Source organism: Pteropus medius, unplaced genomic scaffold (genome assembly GCF_902729225.1).
Source record: "Pteropus medius unplaced genomic scaffold, Ma_sr-lr_union100, whole genome shotgun sequence".
In the NCBI taxonomy this organism is placed as follows: domain Eukaryota; kingdom Metazoa; phylum Chordata; class Mammalia; order Chiroptera; family Pteropodidae; genus Pteropus; species Pteropus medius.
In genome coordinates this window covers 12731586-12744967 of record NW_024354500.1, presented here as the reverse complement: position 1 = coordinate 12744967, position 13382 = coordinate 12731586, and positions in this window count along the sequence as shown.

The following is a 13382-nucleotide window of genomic DNA, read 5'->3' as shown; positions in this document are numbered from 1 at the left end:
ATAAAAAATTGCCAGTTTTCTGAAGTAGTTGAACCATTTTACAGTCCTATTGGAATGTGTGATAGCTTTCAATTCTTCATACTATGGCCAACATTTAGTGCTGCCAGTTTTTTTCTTAATTTCGGCCATTCTAGTTGGCACGGAATGTTATCTATGGTATCTCATTGTAGTTTTAAAATGCATTGCCCCAAAGATGAACATGTCGAGCACCTATTCTTCTGCACAGTGGTCATTTGATATCTTATTTTATAAAGTGTGAATTCAAGTTTTATCCATTTTGAATGGGTTGTTTGACTTTTTATGTTTGATTTGTAAGAGTTCTTTATATTTAAATATTTCTAGAATATAAATATTGAAAATATCTTTTTCAAGTCTGTGGATTGCCTTTTCATTTTCTTACAGAAATCTTTTAGTAATCAGAAGTTTTCAATTTTGATCAAGTTCAAATTTTTATTATTTTCTTTATGATTAATGCTTTTTCTGTCCTATTTTAAAAATCCTTAACTACCCCAATTTTGTGAAGATATTCACTTATGTTCTTAAAAGCTTTTTTAGTTTTAACTTTTTGTGTAAGTCTATGATCCATTTCAAATTTATTTTTGACTATAGTATGAGGTAGTGTTGATATACTTTTTTTTTCATAAAATTATACATTTATTCCAGCACCATTTGTTCAAAAGATTTTCCTTTCCTCTTTAAATAACCTTGGTGCCTTAGGGAAAAATCAACCGACCACATATGTATGCTCCTCTTTCTGAATTCTCTATTCTATCCCATTGATCTCTTTATCTATCTACCTATTTTTATACCAATACCAAGCTGTTTTGAGTACTGCAGCCTATTAGCATCTTGAAATTGGGTCAAACGATGCCTCTAATTTTGCTCTTCTTTTATAAGATTGTTTTGACTATTCTTTTGATTTCCCATATAAGTTTAGAATCGGTTTCTCAATTTCTGTATTAAAAAAAAAAACCCTATTGGTATTTTGGTTGATATTACATAAATCTATACTTAAATTTGGGGAAAATTTATATCTTAATAATATTGAATTTTCAATTCACGAATATTGTATGTCCATTTATTTAGATTTTCTTATTTTTTTAACAATGTATTATAATTTTCAGTGTCGAAGTGTTGCACATGGTTGGTTAAGTGTACTCCTGAGAATTCTATTTTTTATTTTTTGTTCTATTTTTATTATTTTTTTCAATTGTTTGCTACTAACATATAGAAATAAAATTGTTTCTTTAGTATTGATTTTATATACTGAAACCTTTCTAAATTCACTTATTAGTTCTAGTAGTTGTTTTGTAGACTCCTTAAAATTTTCTATGTAAATATGATTTCTCCTGTGAATAAAACAATTTAACTACTTCTTATCCAATCTTTGTGACTTTTGTTTCCTTTTTTCATGTCTTTTTGCACTAGGTAGTTACTCAAAGAAATGCTAAAAGCAAACATTTACTCCTTGTCCCCATTCTTAGGGTGAAAACAATCAGCTTTGCCACTGAATATGATGTCAGCTGTTGTCTTTTAGTAGGTATTCTTTATCAGATTGAGAAAATTTCTTTTTATTCTTAATTTGCTGAGAGCTTTTAATCATGAATAGATGTTTAATATTGCCAAATGTTTATTCTTTATTTTTTGAAATGATTTTTCTCCTGTACTTTCTCAATATGATGAACTACATTGACTTTAAAATCTTAAACAAATCCTCGCATTCCTTGGAAAAACTTGATCATGATATATTCTCATATATCAGATATTGCTGGTTTCTGTTTGCTGATATTTTGTTAAAGATTTCTTTGTCTATTTTTACAAGAGATATCAGACTATCATTTTATTTGTTCTCAAAATTTTTGTCTGTTTTTGGCATCAGGATAATGTTGGCCTCATAAAAGATATAGAAACTACTCTCTTTCTCTCTGTTTTCTGAAAGATTTTATATAAAGTTGGTAATATGATAATATTTATTTTGTAAATTTTTAGCAGACTTGACCAGTGAAACCATCTGGACATTTTCTTCATGCGAAGGTTTTTAATAATAAATTCAATTTATTTTAACAAATATATAACTATTCATATTTTTATTTCATCTCATGTTTAACAAATTGTATTGTCAAGAAATGTTTTCATTTCATAAGTTGTCAAATTTTACTTGTCTGTTCATAATATTTCTTCTTAGATTGTAACAGTCCCCTTAAGAATTTCTATAGCTCTTATAAATCTATAACATATCATATTGAAATTAATGCACAGTACAGTAATTTTTATGTGTGTTGGTTTTTATTTCTACAATAAGTAATCAAAATCATAGGAATATAAAATAGAAAGGTGGTAACCAAGGGCTGGGGAGAAGAGGAAGAGAAAATTAGTGATTAGTGAGTATAGAGTTTTTTTTACAAGATGAAAAATTTCTAGATATCTGTTGAGAACTGTGTGAATATACTTAACACTACTGAAATGTACAATGAAAATTATTAAGATAGTAAATTCAACATATGTCTTTTTTTACCACAATAAAAAAGGAGGTCAGGAAAGACTGAGCAGATAAATAAAATTTGGGGCCGAGCTTTGAAAGGTATATAAGAGTTCATAAGGAAGACAAAGTAAGGGATGAGAGAACATCTAAGCAGAGGGAATAACATGGGCAAAAGTGTAGAAACATAAAGGAGCTCGATATTTTAAGATGGGAATATCCGTATCAACTGTGGAGGCTGTGCTATCAGGGATGACAGAAAAAGTATCTAGGAAAGGCCCCTGGCATAGATGAAGTATTAGCCTGAGTGTGGCCTAAGGTCTGTGGGCCTTAGAGGGGAGTATGCCAAAGGAAAACCTCCTGTCCTCACCTCCGCCACAAGTTTACCTAAAAATGATTCTGAATTGTTCCTCATTTGACAGACTCACACCAGCACAATTGTCAATATTTTCAGTCATCCCCTGATCCTGTTGAGAAAGAAACAGATTTGATCTAGCTGTCTTCATGTAGGAAATGCTAATTTGTATATCTGTTACTCTTTACAGTCATGACCAACTAGCCTCTTTCCATGGAGATCATTAGTATAGCATCAAAATATTTTTTATAAAGAATTATAATTTTGAACATCCTTTAAACAAAAATATATCTCAAAAGTAGACTCTTTAGAAAGATTAGAAGTCCCGTAGACTTTAGACAAAGATTTGACTCTCCTTAAGGAATAACTGATCAAAGAGTGCCAGGGTCATGATAACCTATTTGTATGATCTCACCTTCTGTTTCTCTTTTTCCTTCGACCTTATTCATTTCCGACAGTCTCTAATTTTTTTTTAATAAGACAAATGGCCAACCTCCACCCTAAATTTATTAAATATGTATTATCAGAATTTCAGTGGCAGAAGCCAATCTCAGATTTCTCCTGACCCCTAAAATCCAGCCAAATCCTAATTTCTCTACCTACTTCTTGCTCACAAGTGATTACAGGAGTAATTGTATCAGGTGCTAAAAACAGTCAATAAACAAGTTGATCAGCAGCCTTTTTGCAGGCAGCCCTTTAGTTTTACAGTAATGAAACTGATCCAAAAAGAGGAACTGATTGAAGTCTCTTGGGTCAGAAACTATGGACATGGGTGCCAGCACCATAGCAAGCATCAGTGTCTAATTTGCCTTTCTTAGTGGTTCTCTGGAAGTCAGCTTCCAGTTCTACAGTGGCTGTGTAGTGGTGATAGAATAGGTAGTGTCTTGAGCTTCACCCAACAGGTATAATATATGTAACCTAAAAAGCATCCTTTCAGTCAAAAGTAAATTTTTGTCTTCTTGGTAGGTGGCTGAAATATATTTTACTTTTGTCAAATCCATAAAGAGGAAAAGCCAATCCCTAAGGTCTGAAACAAAGAAGAAAGGACCAGGAACTAATAAGCAGCCAGTCTGGAGTTAGAAAGGGGCGTGCAAGCTTTTGAACGGAATCCCCTCCCTGAATCATCCACACTTTGCTTCCACTTTTCTTATCAGTATTTCCGTATTGGAAAAAGCAAGAGCAGGGGGCGGGCATATGGCATGTAGCAACAGATGGTAATTAGATAAATATCTTCAACTGATATCTAATACCTCTACCAATCAAACCTTTTCTTGGTTCTGATATTTCCTTCTAACACCATATACAAATTGAACTATCTACTTCTGAAAAGACATCCCACTTCCGCCCCTAGATAATTGCAGCATTGTCACATTAAAGTCAATATATATTTTTAAAAGCAGCGGGCATTTTATAGAGATCATTAAATCCAATAGGGCATTGATGCCAAGAGATGAAACAATTTACCTTCAGTTACACTTAAAAGGACAAGGCAGATTTTTCTTTCTTTGAGAAAGCTAACCATTCATTACCCAGTCTCTAGTCTCTTCACATAAACTGAATGACACAAACTGTGATAGGCGACCTTGTCAGTGAGCCGATACTGAGATACTGAGCTGTGCAAATAACATCTGAAATCATTCATTGCATATGAGAAGCACAATTATGAGTAATTGTTGCCACTTCTATAACTGAACACTGCAATTCTAGCAAGAACAGGAATAGAAGGAAATGGGCTGATGACCCTAGGGAATGTAGCTTTTGCATCTCTGTGCCTCATTCAGATTATAAATCAGTGAATAAACATAGCCTGGTATTTCCTGAAGGCTAGATAGTAAAATCACTAAGATGTTATAAAGATACTCATTTCCATATTAAATAGCTAAGAATAAATATGTGAATAAAGGGAATAAGATTATACATATTCTTGGAAATGGAAACTAAAACACTAACTGATAAGGTTTTGTTCTTAGTCCAAGTTAGAGCACTCTGATACTTATTTTGGCAGCTTTCATTTTATTACCTAATATTTCAAGGCCACTCCGGAGGAACTTTTAAAAATGATTTTTTACCCTCTGTCTCTCTTCTTTTATCTTTTTATTCCAACTCCACCCTGTAACTACGAAAAAAGAGGGTTTCAAAGTGGTTTATGAATAAGATTAGATTATAATTAGGACTATTTGTAGAAAAAACCTTCTCCATTCCTTTTTTGGGTTTTGTGTTTTGTTTTCAAGTGGCCCACCTTTAAACCTGCTTCGAGTATAAATTCAATTAAAGTGAAATATAATTTAAGAAACTTTTTTTCTTATTACAAAAGTTTTCATAGTTTTATTTTCATGGAAAAAATTAAGGGGACATAAAAATAAGTTTTAAAAAAGCAACAAAGAACCCATTCACAATTCCACCACCTAATGATAATCACTGTTAATATTTTGGAATATATCCTTCCGGATGTGTGTGTGTGTGTGTGTGTGTGTGTGTGTTTTCAGTAGCCCTTGACAATACTGGTACTTGTAAGTTCCTGGCTTCTCAGTCCTGCCCCAACCTTTTCCTGACTCCTCTGAGGCCAACACTGGTAACATAGCAGTAGACAGAGCTCCTACCAGCTGGTCCGGACTGGAACTCATCTTAATATTATGGTTCTGTGGTGGCCAAGATGAGCCCTGGACTCCTGTGAGGATCTGGAGCTACAGTCTTCCCAGCCCATGTTGAGTTTGTGCAATCCACAAGACTGGGAAGCTGGGTTGCCTCAGTTCCTTGATTTGTACTTTTGCTCCCTACCCAAGAGTGGAACCCTGTTCCACCGAAACTCCTCATCTGGGGCCTAACATTCAGCTGGCTCTTGCCAGTGGTCCCCTTCTTCCTGGGTCTCTGACTCTATGTTCTGATGCCTTGGCTGCTGTGCCCATCTGCCCATGAATATTTCCTGGAGATTTCAACTGCAACAACCCACCCAGCAGATCAGATTTCCCTGGGTAGCTGAAATCGCCAGGCATCTTTAACACTGGATTTGGGCCACTTTCATCAGGAATCAACCCTAGGATGATTACCCTTAATTTTGGTGCACCCAGACCTAGTAGCCCATCTCTTCCCACCAGTCCACTGCAGACATCCCAACCTCTGGCTCACTGAATATTTACAGGTTCTTTATTTTCTGTAAAATGTTTTGAGCCATTTGCTTTCCTCTTTGACTTAAAACTGACTATCTAAGCACTGGTTTACTAAGCACTGGGTTATTTAATCTTCAGTCAAGGTATCAGTTATAATATTTTAATTAATTGCTTAGCAATGTTGTTTCAAAGCAACAAAAATTTACATTTACACCCACACTTTCTTATGGATGGCTCAGAAGCACCTGATACAAATTAGCCCTCACATTATACCCTTTTCATCCTGTCAGCAGAAACCGCAAGAAGTAAAAAGGAAAGCGTAGAAATAACCAAACATTTATTCACATCATGTTTTCTCTTTCACATCAAGATGTGTAGTATCCTTTCATCCACGAACATTAAAATGTCTGCTTTCTTTTGAGGCATTTTCATTTGGATCTTGAACAGTGTACTGGGCTCTATCTTTCTGCCTTCATATATTAGACAACAACCCTTCTGTGATAATAGAGTGGGAAAGCCTGTGGTGCAATTTTGCCCAAAGTGGCATATATGAGGGATTATTTTAAAAGCAAAAAGGTGCACTTACCTAATAAACAAACTTGGACAAGCTCAAGTGGAAGGTTTATCTTTCAACAAAGGAAAATCATCAGGAAGATATTTTGTGGCATACTGAGGCATTATTCCTTAACGTCATGTTTTTCCTCAGAAAGAAATAACAGTTTTTGAGATTGTTCAGCTAATGAGCACATTGTATTGAGGGACAGTGAGGAAATTGCAAACCTGTCTCAATTCCAGCTGTCAGCTCCCAGTTGGAAGGAAATCATCTAACAAATTAAAGACAAAACACCTTTCATAGGCCAGGATGGAGACTTGGGTCCAAAGTGGGAAAGAAACTGAGCCCTAATCTTCTTGGGTTTTTGCTGTTATACATAATAATTGTGGTAGAAGAAGAAATTTAGCAGACATATGGTTAGATGAGAAATAAACTTTAGTCATTGGTCAGTCAGAGCTAAGTATTTGTTAAAAGTGTGTATGCCCTTTTTCTTAATTATCTAGTTTTTATTTATGTACATATTGGACACTAGATGTAAAAAAAAAGTGAGTAGCTACAAATCAGTGTGAATTGGGCACAATTATCTATTCCCACCTTTCCAGCAGCTTGCAGCAATATGAAATTCCTATCACAGGATACGGAGCAGGAGGCAAACCTAAAACAGGGCTGCAAACTCAGTCCCTCCAGGGCCAGGCAGGGAGGTGAGTGGGTGAGATGGGCCCAGTTGGGATGCTGGTAACCAGAAGGACACACACTTCATCTAACAGCCAGCTGTTGTTCAGATTCAGCCTACCAAGGCCAGTGTCGGCAGATATTCTGAGGCTTTGCAAGAGAAGGCGGAAATCTGGATATTTATGAGAATTCTCCAGATTTTTAAATGTTGGCAATTGACTTAAAGAATTTGCAAACTCTCAGCAAGCCCAATAATAAACATGTGCAGGCCAGATGCTGCCTTGAGACTCCTAATTTGTGAGCTGCCATCTAGAACATGGGAAGGAGGGAGAGAGGGGCATGAAGCGGGTTGGGTGAGCTGACCTGCACGTCCCAGAGCATGTCATTCACAAGGCTGGGGAACCCAGGGGAGCAAAGACACACTTCGATCAGGTCAAAACTGGTCAAAATGAGCATAGCCATTTTTTTAATATATATGTACACATTTAAATATTTGATTTTTTAATTTCTTATATTTACATGTATAAATATATAACCCTTTGAATCAATTACTATGTAATATACACATATATTTATTGAGATGATCTTTCACTAATATTCAATAATATCATATATTATTCCCATATATAATATCACATTGTTATGCACATAGAAAGGAGCCATTAAATGTTCAAAATATATTTGTTGAGCACTAATACATTCAGGAACTCTTCTATGATCCTGAAGTAAATTAGTGAAAAAGCAGGCAAAGATTCTAGTCCTCAAGTGGGTAGAGTTCCAGTGGTGGGCAATCAGATAATCAATAATGAACATAATAAATAAGTTGTATTTTGTAGTAGAAGGTAGAAAGTTCTACAAAAAAAAGAAAAGTAAGGTAGGATAAAGGGGACTGGGATTACTTGGAGTGGTACAACTTGAAAAATTAAATTGGATAAATATTTTTATTTTAAAAAGCTGAATAGGTAATTTTTATATTAATATAATGATAGAGCAAGATAGAAGGCATCCATTAAATCCATTGATAATTCCAAAGGCTTGTTTTAGTGATAATGCCTAATTCTTCCTCCAAATAAATCTCTTGCTGAGGATTATTTAAAATGTGAAATGGATTTCTAATTTAACGTTTTTCGTATTATTTTGGTACTCATATACATGCCAGCTATTAATTTATTTGTTCAGCTATTATTTGATAAACACTTGATATATGCAAAGCCCCAAATCAGGCATCAGGCATCAGGCACAGAAAGGAAGATATGACTGAGACAGTAAGAGAAAACATTGGCAGCACGAGTAGCTATTGGCCCTTTTTCTGTGTAGTTATTGGCCCTTTTTCTGCCCAGTGCCCCAGGAATGAGATTCCTTTAAGGACCAGCATGGTTTCCATCATTTCTGAGATAGTTCCATCTCTGTGGAAACCGCCATCATATCTGTCCATCTGCAGGGGTATGGGCCACATCCTGAGTAATTCCACTCTATTCACTATTCTTCCTCTAGTCAGACACAAGAACATGCTAAGAGTTAAATCAGCCTGGGCTCCGGTGTGATCTCAGGAGCCAATGCTCTGACTTCTCTGTGGTTCTCCCCTGTAACAATATGCTTGAATATTCGAGTGTTTTTAAATTCTCTCTAGGATGATAGAGAGTACATGATGGTTGAGACAAGGCAGTAACAAGACTGCTGGTTTTGGAGATTAGATTTGTGTGTGTGTCCCTGTCTCCACCCCATAATGCTGCCTCTGATCAGTTGAAAGATCTAATCCTTCCAACTGCAAAATGAAGTAGATATATGTCCTTCACATTTCACAGGATTCTCGTGAGAATTAAATGAGTTGGTACATGGAAGAGCTCTCTATAAACTGTAAAGTACTACTACTAATAATAAAACAGTTTCTATTTATCAAGCTCTTATCACATGTTAAGCATGGTTCCATTTTACACATATTAATTCAGTTAATGCCTGCAACAACGTATGAGGTAGATGGCATTATTATTCCCATTTTCAAGTTGAGAAAACCCAGACACAGGGAGGTTCAGTGACTTCCCTAAGGTCACAATACTGTCAAGTGGTGCAGCCAGGAATCCAACCAGGCTATCTGACTCCAGAAACAAGGTGTTTAACCTCATTGGTAAATGCTGCTACACAACTTACAGAAGTAAAATCCATTCCGTAATATTCATCATTTTCAATATGCAAAGCACCATGTTAGGTAGTATGATGAATATATAGATTAAAAGAAACCTTCCTGCCTTCAAGAAGCTGGCAAATTAGTAAGAATAAAAACAATCTAGTTCATACTGAAGTCCTTAAAATCGCACCTCTGTGCTCCCACACACATCACACACCCATTCCTGTGTTATGATTTGACTAAAACTCCTTACCGTCAGTAAAACACACATGAGAGTTCTTAGCTCAGAGGAAGAGATCTACCCATGCATGAGAGGTCAGAATCAAGCTCAGTAGTAAAGGGGTTCTCAGGAACAGGGTGGGATGCAGTGGATGTTGGACAGCTAGGATTTAAATTCTCTCCCACCAATGGCTACCCTAGGGATGTCCTTTGAATTGGAGGCAGAGGTAGACAGCTCCTTTTCTCAATGTCACATTTTAAAATTGGATTGATGACATCCCAAATGATGTCAAGGAATAGGACATACTCAAGAGAGATAAGGAAGGGTAGGAAGATGCTAACGAATACATCATAACTCGACAATGCCTCACACCCACTCCCCAAACACTCTGTTCCAAGATGTCTTGAGGCCTTTGCTGTCCTTTGGGAGGTAGAAGCAAGAAGACCCCCCCCCAAAATAATCAAGGACTCATTTCTTAAAATTTATTAAAGCACCAATGCATTTCATTACTTTGTTCTATTTTATTTCTCAGCACTCCAATGGAAGTTCTATTCTGATTGGTCTCCTTCAGAAGCCCACTACTTCACTTTTTCCACAATCCAAGTTTTTAAAAATGCAAATCATAATTTTTATTTATCATTTCTACATATCACAATAAGGAATAAAAAAAATCAATGATCTGCTTTAATTCCATGTACTTTTGAAGGCATACCACATTAGGAAGTGGTTAGAAAGGTGGCTATCATTGTGAGTTGTACAAATCAGGTTTGACTCTCTGAAAGGCACTATGGGTAAGCTCCCAGGGTCTATTCTTACTCAGCACTCTTCCGGAAAGGCCAAGTGTAAAAACAGATAAAAGAAAACTGAGAGCCCTCAGCACCCACTCTGATTCCTAATTTCTTCTTCAAAATGTGAGGGATTTATTTAACTTTTGCCTTCTTAACCAGAGCACTTAAAAAAAAAATTGAAAACGTCTTTTACAGAAACAAATTCAGATTTACCCATCAAGGCTAACATAAACTGAACCTCCCAAATCTTTGGGGACATTAATTATAGATACAGATCAGGCAACAAGTGGGACGACCCAAATCTCAGTGCTCCAGAGGAACAGGGACTGTTCCAAAAGGCAGGTACAAAGTCTTGGAGAGAACTTTTTATCTCTGAAGGCATTTGGTTCCACCTGCTCTAAACTCATGGAATCAGAGAGGCCAGCTAAGTAAGTAAAGATGTCTGTGCTATTCAACCAGGATAGTTTAACCATTTCATTTTAAAAATCTTAATAAGGTCTTCCTCTGTTCTTCTGATATAGAACTCTCAAATATTTTATGTTCAACTCTTATTCTCAAAATATCCCTAAACTTCAAAAGTATATCTCAGCTTCTGAGGACTCTCACATAAATCAAAGAAATTTTTTTCTCCACTCTATACCCAAATCCTTATTCAAAAAATACATATCCCTCCCAAGTATTTTTTTTTATTTATGGCGAATATTACAAATTGACTTTATGTGCTGTGATACATGCTTGTTTTGATTGCCTAAAATCAGGAGCAAAAAAAAAAAATTAATTGATCGAATTGGCTAAGACTTTTCTTGTAGCCAAACTCTACCTTTATGTGGCCAAGGGAGACTCATGGGGAATGCTGTTTTAGCCTGGTATTCAAGAATATTTGACATTTAAAGAAAAACTCCTCCTATATACCAAAAGGCAATTGCCCTGACTTCAACGTTTACTAAAAATGTCAGGAGATGAAAATGGAGGAGTAAATTATATTGACATTTGCCAATATATAGATATACCTGCAAAAATTTAGGTGACAAAGCAGTCTGTCTCTTAATTCGTACCTTGAAATCTCTCACATTATCCCATCTACAAGTTGTGTCCTCTACAATCGTGTAAAGAGCTGCATCTTATTTTGGTGGTAGGTAAGAAAGATAGAATCCTGTCATCACAGGAAATCTGATATTTCTGAAATTTGATATAGAAGAAATGAAAAAACAAATCTGTTAATTCACCCTAAAATATCGACATGATTTAAAATGACTAATTATGAAGCTAAAAGATTTATCTCTTCATATTCATTGCTTACTCAGTAATTTGCTTAATTGCATGTGATTAACCAAGCTGAATGTGTTTTCTTTTTCCTTTGTATAGCTTTATTGTTGGCACTGAATTCAATTAGTAAACAACGTCATGGTAGGAGAATATCTTCATGACTACTAGGCAGAAAATTATTTTAAAAATAAACACTAACTATAAAAGAAAAAATAATAAACTAGAACATATTAATATAAGGGAGAGATCGGTAAAAGAGTACAAACTTTCAGTTACAAAATAAAAAAGGTCTGAAGATCTATACTTGATAACACTGTATTGTATAATTGAAATTTATACAATAAATTTGTATATGAGATGAAACTTAAATGTTCTTACAGAAAAAAAGTAAATATGTGAGGTGAGCAATGTGTTAATTAACTCAGTGAGGGGAAGTCCTTTCATAATGTATAATCCCCCCCAAAAAATAATTTTTGTTCATCAAAAGGCAAAATAGGAATGTGAACAGGAAAATTGCAAGTGAAAGAAAACACCAATTCATGAAGAATTTCTACAAATCATTACAAGAAAAAACAATCCAATGAAAAAATGAGTAAAAACTAAACAGATATTGCAAAAATAGAATATCCAAATGGTCAATTAATAAATGGAAAGTCGCTCAATCTCATTAATTATCAGAGTAATCTAAAATAAAACTATGATGAGATATGGCTAGACTTAAACAAGAATGACTAAAATAATTTAGATAGGAAATAGCAAGTGTTGGTGGAAAGGTAGAGTCACAGGAACTCATATATATGTGTGGTGGGAACGTTAATTGGTTGAAAAATTGCCAAACTTGAACATAAGCATATCTTTCCATCAACATAAATGTGTGCATATGTTCATCAAAGAAAGTACCATAATGTTCCTAGCAGTCCTACCAATAATAGCTCCAAACTGGAAACTATCCAAATGTCCATCAACAGTAAAATGAATAAACAAACTGTAGTATATTCGCACAACAAAAAACTACACCGCATGAAAATAATCACTCTATGACTGTGTATAACAGTGTGGATGACTCTCACAAATGTAATGTTGAATGAAGCAAGCCAGAAACAAAAGAGTATATGCTGTATGATTGCAGTTATATAAAGTATAAAAATTGGCTAAAGTAACGTTAGCTATTAGAAGTGGTTACACTTGGGAATCAGGGGCCGGCTCATGAAGAGCTCTGAGTGCTGGTAATAATCTGATAAATTTTTATTTGATGATAAAAATTGGTGTTCATTTTGTGGATGACATTAGTAAGTTGTATACCTATAATTAGAGTGCTCTTCTATGTTTATACTACCCTTCTAAAAGGTAATAAATAAAAATTAAATTGGACGTGCATAACATGAATTTTCATGAAAACACTTTTGGTCCACAACACTACATTTTAATAGATAAAATTTGCATTTCTTTTCTTAATTGACCTCTTTGTAACCTAGAAAGTATACTTTTGAAACACTTTCTTCTACCGCAAAGAAAACAATAATGAGCACCAAAAATTTACAATGTCTTTTTCTTGAAGAGGTACAGTAATTCCTTTTACTAAACTTAACAAATAATATAAACTAAGAAGGGATTTTTAGTGCTGATAATTATGTTTTGATATATCTGATGGTTTACGTTTAATAACGTACTTTCTAATTTCACACACAGTATCTCTTCCCTGAGCCACATGCTGCATAGAGCAGATATTATTATTATTCCCATTTTATGAATAAAGAAAACGAAGCTCAGAGAGGCTCAATGTATCCATGATCAGAAAAAAATAGTCACATGGCCTG